This window comes from Bos indicus x Bos taurus, chromosome 1, assembly GCF_003369695.1.
Source record: "Bos indicus x Bos taurus breed Angus x Brahman F1 hybrid chromosome 1, Bos_hybrid_MaternalHap_v2.0, whole genome shotgun sequence".
In the NCBI taxonomy this organism is placed as follows: Eukaryota; Metazoa; Chordata; class Mammalia; order Artiodactyla; family Bovidae; genus Bos; species Bos indicus x Bos taurus.
The window spans coordinates 108,527,151-108,540,017 of record NC_040076.1 but is presented as its reverse complement, the minus strand read 5'-3'; the positions used below and the strand labels follow the sequence as shown (position 1 = coordinate 108,540,017).

Sequence of the window (12,867 nt, the reverse complement as noted above, 5' to 3'; positions counted from 1 at the left end):
ACTCATTTTCACTGTATTGATTCTTCCAATCCATGAACATGGTATATTTCTCCATCTGTTTGTGTCATCTTTGATTTCTTTCATCTGTGTTTTATAGTTTTCTATATATAGGTCTTTTGTTTCTTTAGGTAGATTTATTCCTAAGTATTTTATTCTTTTCCTTGCAGTGGTGAATGGAATTGTTTCCTTAATTTCTCTTTCTGTTTTCTCATTGCTAGTGTATAGGAATGCAAGGGCTTTCTGTGTATTAATTTTATATCCTGAAACTTTACTATATTCATTGATTAGCTCTAGTAATTTCCTCATGGTGTCTTTAGGATTTTCTATGTAGAGGATCCTGTCATCTGCAAACAGAGTTTTACTTCTTCTTTTCCAATCTGGATTCCTTTCATTTCTTTTTCTTTTCTGATTGCTGTGGCTAAAACTTCCAAAACTATATTGAATAGTAGTGGTGAGAGTGGGCACCATTGTCTTGTTCCTGACTTTAGTGGAAATGCTTTCATGTTTTCACCATTGCCACTCTAGTATTCTTGCCTGGGGAATTCTGTGGACAGAGGGACTGGCAGGCTATAGTCCTTGCATCAGACATGACTGAGTGTCTAGCACTTTACTTGCCTGAATTTTACTGATTTTTTAAGAATCACTTTAAATGTCACCTTCTGTTGGAAGTCTTAGTTATCCTCCACCAGAGTGAGTAAGTTCTGTATTTCCTTTGCAGATCTATATTGTAGAACTTAACTACTACACTGTTATGAAAATGGATTTTCTTGTCTACATCCTGTACTTGTTTCTTTAGAGCTTTCATAGGTCATCTATCAATCATAACCACCCAGGAAGTCATAAAATAAGTGTTCTTTAAAAAGAAAATCTAATGGGATAGGGAGGCCTTATCCCCCTTGACAGTCCAATAAATCATCCTCTTAAAGGTTTAAGTTAAAATCTTAGTACTCTCCATTACTGAGCTGGAAGATTAATTACATAGAAATATCCTAACAGTTCACTTTTACAGTTAATTTGCAGTGTTTACAGTTAATTTCTCTCTAATTTTCCTTTTAAGCTATCCTTAGAAATTTTATTTGATCATACAAAAAAAAACAGCAGATTGCAAATTTTGAGTGTTATCAGTTTCTTGCAAGCACATCCTTTCTCCAGGAGGTATTGACTTAGATGGAATAAAGTGAAATTTTGTTCCAAGTTTAACCCTTCAGCAACCCTTGCTAAATACAAATGAATCATCTGTAATTACATTCAATAGCAGTTTTGTTAGGTGTCATTCATGATTTCATCGTTAGTTGAAAGTATCCTCCGTAGCCCCTGTATTTGCTTATAGACAAATAATCAGTCTTTTTCATTGTGTTTTCTTGAAGACAGTGTGAGGCAGGAAAGCGGGGATGATATTATGACTGTCTCTCTTATTATCATCTCTTTTCTTTTGATTTTTACCTCTAACCTTCTTCCTGTTGCCAAACAGGTATGGTTTGAGAAATAGTCAAGTTTTATTTTGTTGTTGTTGTTCTTGAAATGATCCAGCTTGGAAGAATCTTCTATATATTTTTAAATTGTTTTTATAGAGTATGAAGAATGCTTTTTCAGTCATGTACACTGCTCCTTTTTGCCTTTTACAGAATGTGCTGAGTTTGATAAGGGGCTCTGGAATTAGACTCCCTCTGTTAGTTTTGGCTCTGTCATTTACTAGCTAACTGAGTGACTTTGGGTCATTACTGAAGTTTTCATGCCTCAGATTCCTAACTGGTAAAAAATGGGATATTAATGTTGAGCATTAAATAACTTTACATATGTAAAGCTTAGAATGATTGCTAGTACATGGTAACTCAGTAAATACTGACTTTTGTTTATAACTACTGTTGTTATTATCCATGTTATGTGAGTTGATTGAACCAGAACTCACTATAGAAAGTGAAAGTTTTTTTCAACAAAAACAATTGGTTATTTGTTATCTCATACAGTTAGAACAATTTTATATCTTTGCTCCTTCAACAAGATGAAGAGCTTAACAAGACTAATACTTTGAATTATATTAAAACAAATTATAATTAGTCCATGGAAACCTTCATTATTATAGTATTTGACTTCAAAATACATAATTTGCATAGACTTGTGCAGATTATTCTATTTTTAATAAGATATTCTAATTTGCTTTATTAGATTTTATTTTTCCTTGATTTTAAAGTTTCACGGAATTTAAGATGTGATATATCAAGACTTTTCCTTTATTATGTCACAAAGACTTGTAAGTATCAAAACATATAGCCATATCTTTTATCTTGAAGATCACTGGGTATGTATCACACATGCTCAATATCTATTTTTGTGTTCTCAAATTTAATGCATTCTTTAATTAGTTATTTTATACTTTGAATTAACATCTTATTGGTAGTTTATGTAGAATAATTTCCTTTATCTAATTTCTAGGTTTCTTTTATTCTTTTCTTTCTGTTAACTTATTTTCTTCTCTCAACTGTTTTGATAGTTTCAGTTTATTTCACTTTATTTTATTGAAGTATAGTTGATTCACAATATTGTGGTAGTTTTCGGTGAACTGAAAATTGATTCAGATATAAATATATATGGAAGTACATATACATAGATGGTGTGATCACTGATCTAGAGCCAGACATCCTGGAATGTGAAGTCAAGTGGGCCTTAGAAAGCATCACTATGAACAAAGCTAGTGGAGGAGATGGAATTCCAGTTGAGCTATTTCAAATCGTGAAAGATGATGCTGTGAAAGTGCTGCACTCAATATGCCAGCAAATTTGGAAAACTCAGCAGTGGCCACAGGACTGGAAAAGATCAGTTTTCATTCCAATCCCAAAGAAAGGCAATGCCAAAGAATGCTGAAACTACCGCACAATTGCACTCATCTCACACGCTAGTAAAGTAATGCTCAAAATTCTCCAAGCCAGGCTTCAGCAATATTTGAACTGTGAAATTCCTGATGTTGAAGCTGGTTTTAGAAAAGCCAGAGGAACCAGAGATCAAATTGCCAACATCTGCTAGATCATGGAAAAAGCAAGAGAGTTCCAGAAAAACATCTATTTCTGTTTTATTGACTATGCCAAAACCTTTACTGTGTGGATCACAAGAAACTGTGGAAAATTCTGAAAGAGATGGGAATACCAGACCACCTGACCTGCCTCTTGAAAAATTTGTATGCAGGTCAGGAAGCAACAGTTAGAACTGGACATGGAACAACAGACTGGTTCCAAATAGAAAAGGAGTATGGCAAGGCTGTATATTATCACCCTGCTTATTTAACTTATATGCAGAGTACATCATGAGAAATGCTGGACTGGAAGAAGCACAAGCTGGAATCAAGATTGCTGGGAGAAATATTAATAACCTCAGATATTCAGATGACACCACCCTTATGGCAGAAAGTGAAGAGGAACTAAAAAGCCTCTTGATGAAAGTGAACGAGGAGAGTGAAAAAGTTGGCTTAAAGCTCAACATTCAGAAAACGAAGATCATGGCATCCAGTCCCATCACTTCATGGGAAATAGATGGGGAAACAGTGGAATCAGTGTCAGACTTTATTTTTGGGGGCTCCAAAATCACTGCAGATGGTGACTTCAGCCATGAAATTAAAAGACGCTTACCCCTTGGAAGGAAAGTTATGACCAACCTAGATAGCATATTCAAAAGCAGAGACATTACTTTGCCAACAAGGTCCGTCTAGTCAAGGCTATGGTTTTTCCAGTGGTCATGTATGGATGTGAGCGTTGGACTGTGAAGAAGGCTGAGTGCCGAAGAATTGATGCTTTTGAACTGTGGTGTTGGAGAAGACTCTTGAGGGTCCCTTGGACTGCAAGGAGATCCAACCAGTCTATCCTAAAGGAGATCAGTCCTGGGATTTCTTTGGAAGGAATGATGCTAAAGCTGAAACTCCAGTACTTTGGCCACCTCATGCGAAGAGTTGAGTCATTGGAAAAGATTCTGATGCTGGGAGGGATTGGGGGCAGGAGGAGAAGGGGACGGCAGAGGATGAGATGGCTGGATGGCATCATTGACTTGATGGACGTGAGTCTGGGTGAACTCGGGGAGTTGGTGATGGACAGGGAGGCCTGGTGTGCTGCAATTCATGGGGTCGCAGAATCGGACGTGACTGAGTGACTGAACTGAACTGAACTGACACATATATAGTATCTTTTCAGATTATTTTTCCATTATAGGTTATTATAACATATTCAATATAATTCCCCAAGCTAAACAGTAAATCCTTGTTGCTTATCTGTTTTGTGTATAGTAGTTTGTATCTGTTAATCCCGTAATCCTAATTTATTCCCCTCCCCAATCCCTTTCCCCTTTGGTAATTTAGCTTGTTTTTTGTGTCTGTGAGTCTATGTATATAGATTCATTTCTATTATTTTTAAGATTCCACATAGAAGTGATATCAAATAATATTTGTCTTTCTCTGTCTGACTTACTTCACTCAGTATGATAATCTCTAGGTTCATCTATGTTGCAGATGGCAATATTGCCTTCTTTATGGCTGAGTAATATTCCTGCATGCGTGCGTGTGTGTGTGTGTGTGTGTAAGAAGGTAAAGTAAGAAGGTTCCCTTTTCTCCGTACCCTTTTCAGCATTTATTATTTGTAGACTTTTTGATGATAGCCATTCTGACCAATGTGAGGTGAGACCTCATTGTAGTTTTGATCTGCATTTTTCTAGTTAGTAATGTTGAGCATTTTTTCATGTGCCTGTTGGCCATCTGTATGTCTTCGGAGGGTTGTCTGTTTAGGTGTTGTGAGTTGTTTGTTTCTTTTAATTTTTAAATTTATTTTTAATTGGAGGATAATTACTTTACAATATTGTGTTAGTTTCTGCCATATAGCAGCATGAATCAGCCATAGGTATACATATGTCCCTCCCACCTCTCACCCATTCCACCCCTCTAGGTTGTCACAAAACCCCAGGTTTGAGCACCCTGCATCATACAGCAAATTCCTACTGGCTATCTATTTTACATATGATATTTATATGTTTCATGTTTGTTTTTTAATGTTGAGTTTTTGACCTGTTTGTCGATTTTGAATGTTAACCTCTTGTTGATCACATTGTTTGTAAATATTTTTTCCCATTCTCTAGATTGTCTTTTTCTGTTTTTGTTTCCTTTGCTGGGCAAAAGCTTTTAAGTTAGATTAAGTCCCATTTGTTTATTTTTATACATATTCTGATTGACAAATCCAACTGAATTTCTAGCTGATAGTCAGCAACAACCATCAGGCACGTGAGTGAGCAAGCCTTCAGCCCACCAGCCATCAAGTCAGTCCCAGTCTTTGTGTTGCCCCATTTGATGCTGCATGGAGCTACTCTACCTGAATCCTGCTCAAGTTCAAATTTGTAATGATTTTCAAATGTGTAATGTTCACAATTAATTATTGTGGATGTTTGAAGCATGAGTTTGGGCTGATATATAGCAAAGATAACTGACATACAAGGGTAAACTCTTTTCCTATCTTCAAAGTAACATTTTTAAGGAAATAAATATTATTGGAATTATTTCCCAGGAAATTTGACCATGGAAGTCACTTGGTATTTTTGGCATAGGAATAAACTCTTTATTTTTTTTGAAAAGTTAAAAATTCCTTAATTTTTTATTCCTGCTACCACTCCACAATTTACAGGGCAATATCCCTGATGTATGGAGAAGGAAATGGCAAGCCACTCCAGTGTTCTTGCCTGGAGAGTCCCAGGGATGGGGGAGCCTGGTGGGCTGCCGTCTATGGGGTCGCACAGAGTCGGACATGACTGAAGCGACTTAGCAGCAGCAGCAGCAGCATCCCTGATGTAATGAAAAGAGAAAGAAAAAGACAAAGCTACAACAGATAAAAGACCTCAGGAATGTACATCTAATTGACACTACATTGTATTAATCGATAGCTTCACTTTTTGCAAACTGTGGCTATGACAGTCCTGAACAAGAAGGGTTTTCTGTTTAAGCTGCAGTAACTTTTCTGACTATGGATCATCATTCCTTCTGTGGCAGATTTTTACAGTTCCTCTAACGCATTTGGGACGACTGTCTCAAAGTAACCTACAGCTTTCCTGACAACTCCTCGCTCTCTCTCCTGCTAAGAACTGTAGCCCTTTTCTTCTGAGTTTTTAGAACCTTCTGCTACCATATCCACAACTTCCACCACCAGATCCATAACTACCACCATAGGGACTGCCTGAGCTTCTTCCACCAAAACTACCCCCTTTCATGGGTCCGTAATTTGATTGCTGTTGTCCACTATAATTTCCAAAATCATTAGTTTCCACCACCACCATAGTTACCTCCAAAATTTCCTCCTTCATTGAACCATCATATCTTCCACCACCGCCACCATATCCACCACCTTGGTTTCCATATCCTGGTTCACCACCACCATAACCTCCTCTACTACTATAACCAGGACCACCACCATAATTGCCACCGTCACCTCCAAATCCATTATATCCACCATCAACTCCTGCATAACTCCCTCTGCTGCCACCACCTCTACCAACATAGCCTTCTCTTGCACCAAAGTTTCCACCATGGCCAGTTACCTCCACCACCTCCAAAGTTTCCTCCACAACCCATAAAGTTGCCAGATCCACCTCTATGACCTCTTTGTGATGCAGCAGATTGCATCTCTTGTTTAGAAAGGGCCTTTTTCACTTCACAATTATGCCCATTAATAGTGTGGTATTTCTGAACAACAATTTTATCAACTGTACCATGATCATCAAAAGTTCCAAAAGCAAATCCTGTCTTTTTCCCACTCTGCCTGTCTTCCATAACTTCTATGGTTTCAGTCTTGCCATACTTTTCAAAGTAGTCTCTCAAATTACATTCTTCTGTATCTTCTTTAATACCACCAACAAAAATTTTCTTCACTGTTAGATGGGCACCAGGCTTTACAGAATCCTTTCTAGAAACAGCTCTCTTTGGTTCTGTTACATGCCCATCAACCTTGTGTGGTCGAGCACACATTTTGCATCCACTTCTTCAACACAAGAACAAGTCACAAAACCAAAGCCCCTGGAACATTTTGTTTGGGGGTCTCTCATCACCACACAATCTGTAAGTGTGCCCCATCTCAAAATGTTCTCTTAAGCTATCATCTGTAGTTTCAAAGCTCAGACTGCCAATAAACAGCTTTCTCAACTGCTCCTGTTGCTTGAGATCATGACTTTTCTCCCCTCGGCAGCGGCAGCCATGGCCGGAGTCGAGCTGGGGCAACCGGTGGCAGTTCTACCTCCATTTTGAGACCGGACTCGCCTCTTCCAACTCCCAGGAATAAACTCTTTAGAATGTCTGTGAAAAAAAATTTTAAGCTTTGTGATAACATATATAAGTAAAGCACAAAAATAATTTCAACATTTCTTCATCTCTTTGAATATGTATATTTCTTTTTTTTTTAATTTTATTTTATTTTTTAACTTTACAATATTGTGTTGGTTTTGCCATATATTGAAATGAATCCGCCACAGGTATATATGTGTTCCCCATCCTGAACCATCCTTCCTCCTCCCTCCCCATACCATCTGGGTCGTCCCATTGCACCAGCCCCAAGCATCCAGTATCGTGCTTCGAACCTGGACTGGCGACTCATTTCGTATATGATATTATACATATTTCAATGCCATTCTCCCAAATCATCCCACCCTCTCCCTCTCCCACAGAGTCCAAAAGACTGTTCTATACATCAGTGTCTCTTTTGCTGTCTCATATACAGGGTTATTGTTACCATCTTTCTAAATTCCATATATATGTGTTAGTATACTGTACTGATGTTTTTCTTTCTGGTTTACTTCACTCTGTATAATAGGCTCCAGTTTCGTCCACCTCATTAGAACTGATTCAAATGTATTCTTTTTAATGGCTGAGTAATACTCCATTGTGTATATGTACCACAGCTTTCTTATCCATTCATCTGCTGATGGACATCTAGGTTGCTTCCATGTCCTGGCTATTATAAACAGTGCTGCAGCGAACACTGGGGTACACATGTCTCTTTCAATTCTGATTTCCTCAGTGTGTATGCCCAGCAGTGGGATTGCTGGATCATAAGGCAGTTCTATTTCCAGTTTTTTAAGGAATCTCCACACTGTTTCCATAGTGGCTGTACTAGTTTGCATTCCCACCAACAGTGTAAGAGCGTTCCCTTTTCTCCACACCCTCTCCAGCATTTATTATTTGTAGACTTTCGGATCGCAGCCATTCTGACTGGTATGAAATGGTACCTCATAGCGGTTTTGATTTGCATTTCTCTGATAATGAGTGATGTTGAGCATCTTTTCATGTATTTGTTATCCATCTGTATGTCTTCTTTGGAGAAATGTCTATTTAGTTCTTTGGCCCATTTTTTGATTGGGTCGTTTATTTTTCTGGAGTTGAGCTGTAGGAGTTGCTTGTATATTTTTGAGATTAGTTGTTTGTCAGTTGCTTCATTTGCTATTATTTTCTCCCATTCTGAAGGCTGTCTTTTCACCTTGCTTATAGTTTCCTTTGTTGTGCAGAAGCTTTTAAGTTTAATTAAGTCCCATTTGTTTATTTTTGCTTTTATTTCCAATATTCTGGGAGGTGGGTCATAGAGGATCCTGCTGTGATGTATGTCGGAGAGTGTTTTGCCTATGTTCTCCTCTAGGAGTTTTATAGTATCTGGTCTTATGTTTAGATCTTTAATCCATTTTGAGTTTATTTTTATGTATGGTGTTAGAAAGTGCTCTAGTTTCATTCTTTTACAAGTGGTTGACCAGTTTCCCCAGCACCACTTGTTAAAGAGATTGTCTTTTCTCCATTGTTTATTCTTGCCTCCTTTGTCAAAGGTAAGGTGTCCATATGTGCATATTTCTTCTACTTTCACTGACTGTAATAACTGCCAGTTTTCTTAATATCATCATCATTATTATTGTCTTATTTTGTGTAGAACAGAGATGAGAAATATGGAAAATCAGTCACCACTCATTAGGCTACACATATAATGCAATGGTAGTTGATCAGTGCAGTTTTTTATGCTGAGTCCAGGTATAACTTCCGAATTCTCAACACAGCACTTCATGTTGTCACAGATGTTCATGCCAGTGGAATGAACATCTGAGATGAGACCTATAATTTATGAAATATCTTATAAATATTTTTAAATTTAACATATGACATCATCTTCATATGTAATTTTTTTCCCTTCCCAATTTGGCCCCCAGACTCTCAAAGCTACCATGATACCACCATCACTCTGATTATTTGAAGGTATTTCTTTTACTTTTGAGAGGTCTCTGCTTCACATACACTTTTTTTCCTTTTCTCTTTTTTTAACCTCTCCTGTAGCTTTTTTCTGTGTTAAGTCAAAAGTTACCTAAGTTTGTGGAAAAAATCACTCTGAGATTTCCCTAAGGGGACAATATGGTGAGTGGGGAAAACTATTACAATTTCCTATAAAACATTTTCACTATGGAGAAAAGATGAGAAGTAAGTATATGAGTGATGAGGTTATTTGCAAAATTTTATAGTACATCTGAAGGGAATTGATTATGTAAGGAAACTGAGGGCATGCTACATCCCAGGTGCTGGACCCCTAATACACTTTAACTTGTTTGATTGTCAGAATACACCTATAGGGAGAATATCACTACCCAAATTTTTCCATTTATACAGATTTATTAATCATTTGTTCTTTTTCATCTGTTAATTTATTCTTTTTCTTCTATAAATAATTTGAAAGATTTTATAGCACTGTAATAAAGTGATGTATGAGTTTTTAAATATCATAAAAAGGAAAAATATTCATTAATCAGTCAAGAGCAGGAGAAAAAAACAGAACAAATTTAACACATCAAAAGCGCCTATAGAATTGCTGTAACTCATTCTAGGTTTCCTGACAAAAGCAGATTATCACAGAGAATTAAAAGTTTTACCACGAATCTTTCCCTAAAAGGGAATTCTTACATGGGGCTTCATGTAGAGCATTTTTTATTAAATGAAATACTGTAAATACTTAAGTGCTATTTTATGTTGCTCTTACTGTCCTAGTATCATCATCATCATCATCATGTGATATAATGTATAATATCCTCAACATCATAATTGCAAGAAATGAAATAATAGATTTCATGTACCACATGCTTTTAATATCTATCAATAAAAGCCATAAAAAAGCATCATAGTGAAATTTAGTATCTTAGGAAAATGTGATCCAAGAATATAGTATTCTGATGGATCTACTTGAATCTAATTAAAACCCAGTATATATGGAGAAGCAGAATGCCTGTTCCTATAATAATTCTTCCTAGGTGAACTTTCATTCAGTTAGGCTTTTATACTAGAAGTAATAGGAGTTGTTTTAATCCTCTCTGCTCTTAAAAGGGTCTGAAATGTTAATACTCTATGTGGTTGATTTAGGGGTAGAATCTTAAACTTTAGAGATCAAATGAACAGGTGATGGGGTGACATTCTTTTATGAGAACACAGAGCCTGAAGAGAACACAGAGCCTGAAGAGAACACCCTCCTAGACAGCTAGCCTATTACCTCTGCAGGAAGGTAGGCTGAGAAGGGGACACTTCCAGGAAAGTCCAGCATTTTTCAGTTATCAATGCTACATCCATCTCAGGACAAGAATGTATAAACAAAACAATTCCCAAATTTTTACAACCTTCAGCAGAGCAGAAATTTTCAAATCATTTCATACTTCATTTTACTTAATTTCTCATTGTGGTCCTAGAAAATTTTCAGAAGTATTGCCATTAAATGTCAGATTTGAGAAAAGTTTCCCAGAAAAGTAAGATTAATTTGTCCATTTGATTAAAATTTTCAGATGAAATAAATCAAGTGATAGCTTTCCTGCCATTGAAACTGTTCAAAGCCTCCTTTTTCTTGTAAGTCGGTTCTCGTCAACCAGTTTATTGGAATTCATTTCAAGCAAGGGACCTCACCTAGAGGGATTCAAAATATGGTTTACTCTACATTTAAAATACATGATCCAAGTTTTTAATCAAATGAATTTTATAAGGAAGCATTACTGTGTCCAAATGAGAAAGGGGTTTAAGATTTTTTTTTCATTCAAGACGATTTTTCTAGCACTGAAGAGCTGAAAGTAAAGCAAGTGGGTATCAGCTAAAGTCTATGCCATGATGTTTTTAAGATGGCAAATAAAAGTGAGGTTTACCTTGCAAATATTCAACATGATATTTTTAAATTTTGCTAATCGATTGGTGAAAGCCCAATTAAGTACCTAGTAAATTTGCTTTGGTCACATTTTAATGAATTTCATTACAAATGTATATGAATCGTGTCAATACACTTCTATCAAATTTTAGCAAGTGTTAAAATATAATTATATTCAATGCAAATGTAGGAGTAAGTGAAATATTTAATATGTTGACTTTTACAAAGATTTCTCATTAAGTTATTATGAGATGCAGGGACCCCACTGAATACTACTTATTGCTATGACCTGTGCATCTTCTTATCATTTTTTTCTCCATCAGATGGAAAAAAAAAACTGATGTTCTGGCTTTGGTATGGCCCTAGGACCACAACACAATACACAAATGGACAGTGGCCAGTTGTGGAGATGGTTCAAGCAAATAATGTTTACTGTCCTAGGTGACAGTTCATTTGTAACTAACTAAAAACTTGAGTTATGTTTTGTGCCTGATTTTTATCTTCTGAAAAAAGTGGAGAGTCCCCTGAGTTACAGTACCGATCCACTTTGAGTGATCTAAGAAGGGTCACTTAAGCCAATGACTGAAAGGTCTACAGATTCTATTTTCCCATGCTAAAATCAAATGATTTGTGTTTTTATTTCATAAAAGATGATCTAAATTATTGACAGTCGCATTTTGAATTGGTGCCTACTTCATATTTAGGCCGAGCAGGTAACGATGCATCCTCCCTTCGTGCTGCCTTTATAGATTTGAAGATATTAGGTACTTTGTTATGGTGCATAGATAGACCCTCTTGAAATAGACTTATGTCTTCTAAAAGCCTGAAGATAGAATAGAATCATATAATAGACACTTGAAATCTAGCACAGAGGAGACTAATGCATCACACTCAAAGTTTAGCCCTTTATATTAGCAGCAAGTTTTAGTGTAACTTTTTTTACGAAAAAGTTACAAACCTTTGAAATAGGCAGAGGTTGTTCTCTAATGTGAGCACATACCTTTCCCGCCCACACACACACACATTCATTCTTTCTCATTCTTTCTTTACCTATTTCTCATTCTCTCCTCTATGTTCATCTGCCTCTCCCTCTCTTCCTCCCTCCTTTCCTTCTCATAAGTAAGACCCAAAAGCTTCAATTTAAAAAATATTTGAAGAATTTACCTGTTACCATTATCACGTATCATAAATTGTTTTGATATGTGCACTCACACATGCAGCACATACAGTCATTTGTTACGTCAACTATGTCATTATCTCATGTATGCCAGGCATTGTGCTAGGCGCGGGAAGAAAGCAAGCAAAACAAACCTGAACTCACCCTACATTTAGAGGGTTAATTGATTCACTCTTGTGAATAAGGAAACAAATTTGGCTGAAAGTACTAAATCTCATGAAAAGATTTTAAATGATTTGCTTGACACTCAGTAAATAAACCAAACAGATAAGAATCTAAGTCAGTTTTACAACTCTTTGGTAGCCTAAGGAACTGTGATCATCTCTAATTAACAGTGTGGAAAGATTACTGTTCTGAAAGTAGTAAGGTCTTGGTTCTTGGAATGGCTCTGCCACTAATTAGCTGTATCACTTTGAACAAGTCACTTGACATCTGGGCCTCAATTTCTCTCACATATAAAAATGAGAGAAGTGAACTTGGGGGTCTCTAAGATCCTTTTCAGATCTTAAGAGCTTATGATTATCCAAATGTACAAAC

General features: G+C 36.5%; 1 pseudogene; it reads right to left on the bottom strand.

The window, feature by feature from the left end:
- Window positions 1–5,995: 5,995 nt before the first annotated feature.
- Window positions 5,996–10,073, bottom strand: LOC113898068 (annotated as a pseudogene).
- Window positions 10,074–12,867: the final 2,794 nt, after the last annotated feature.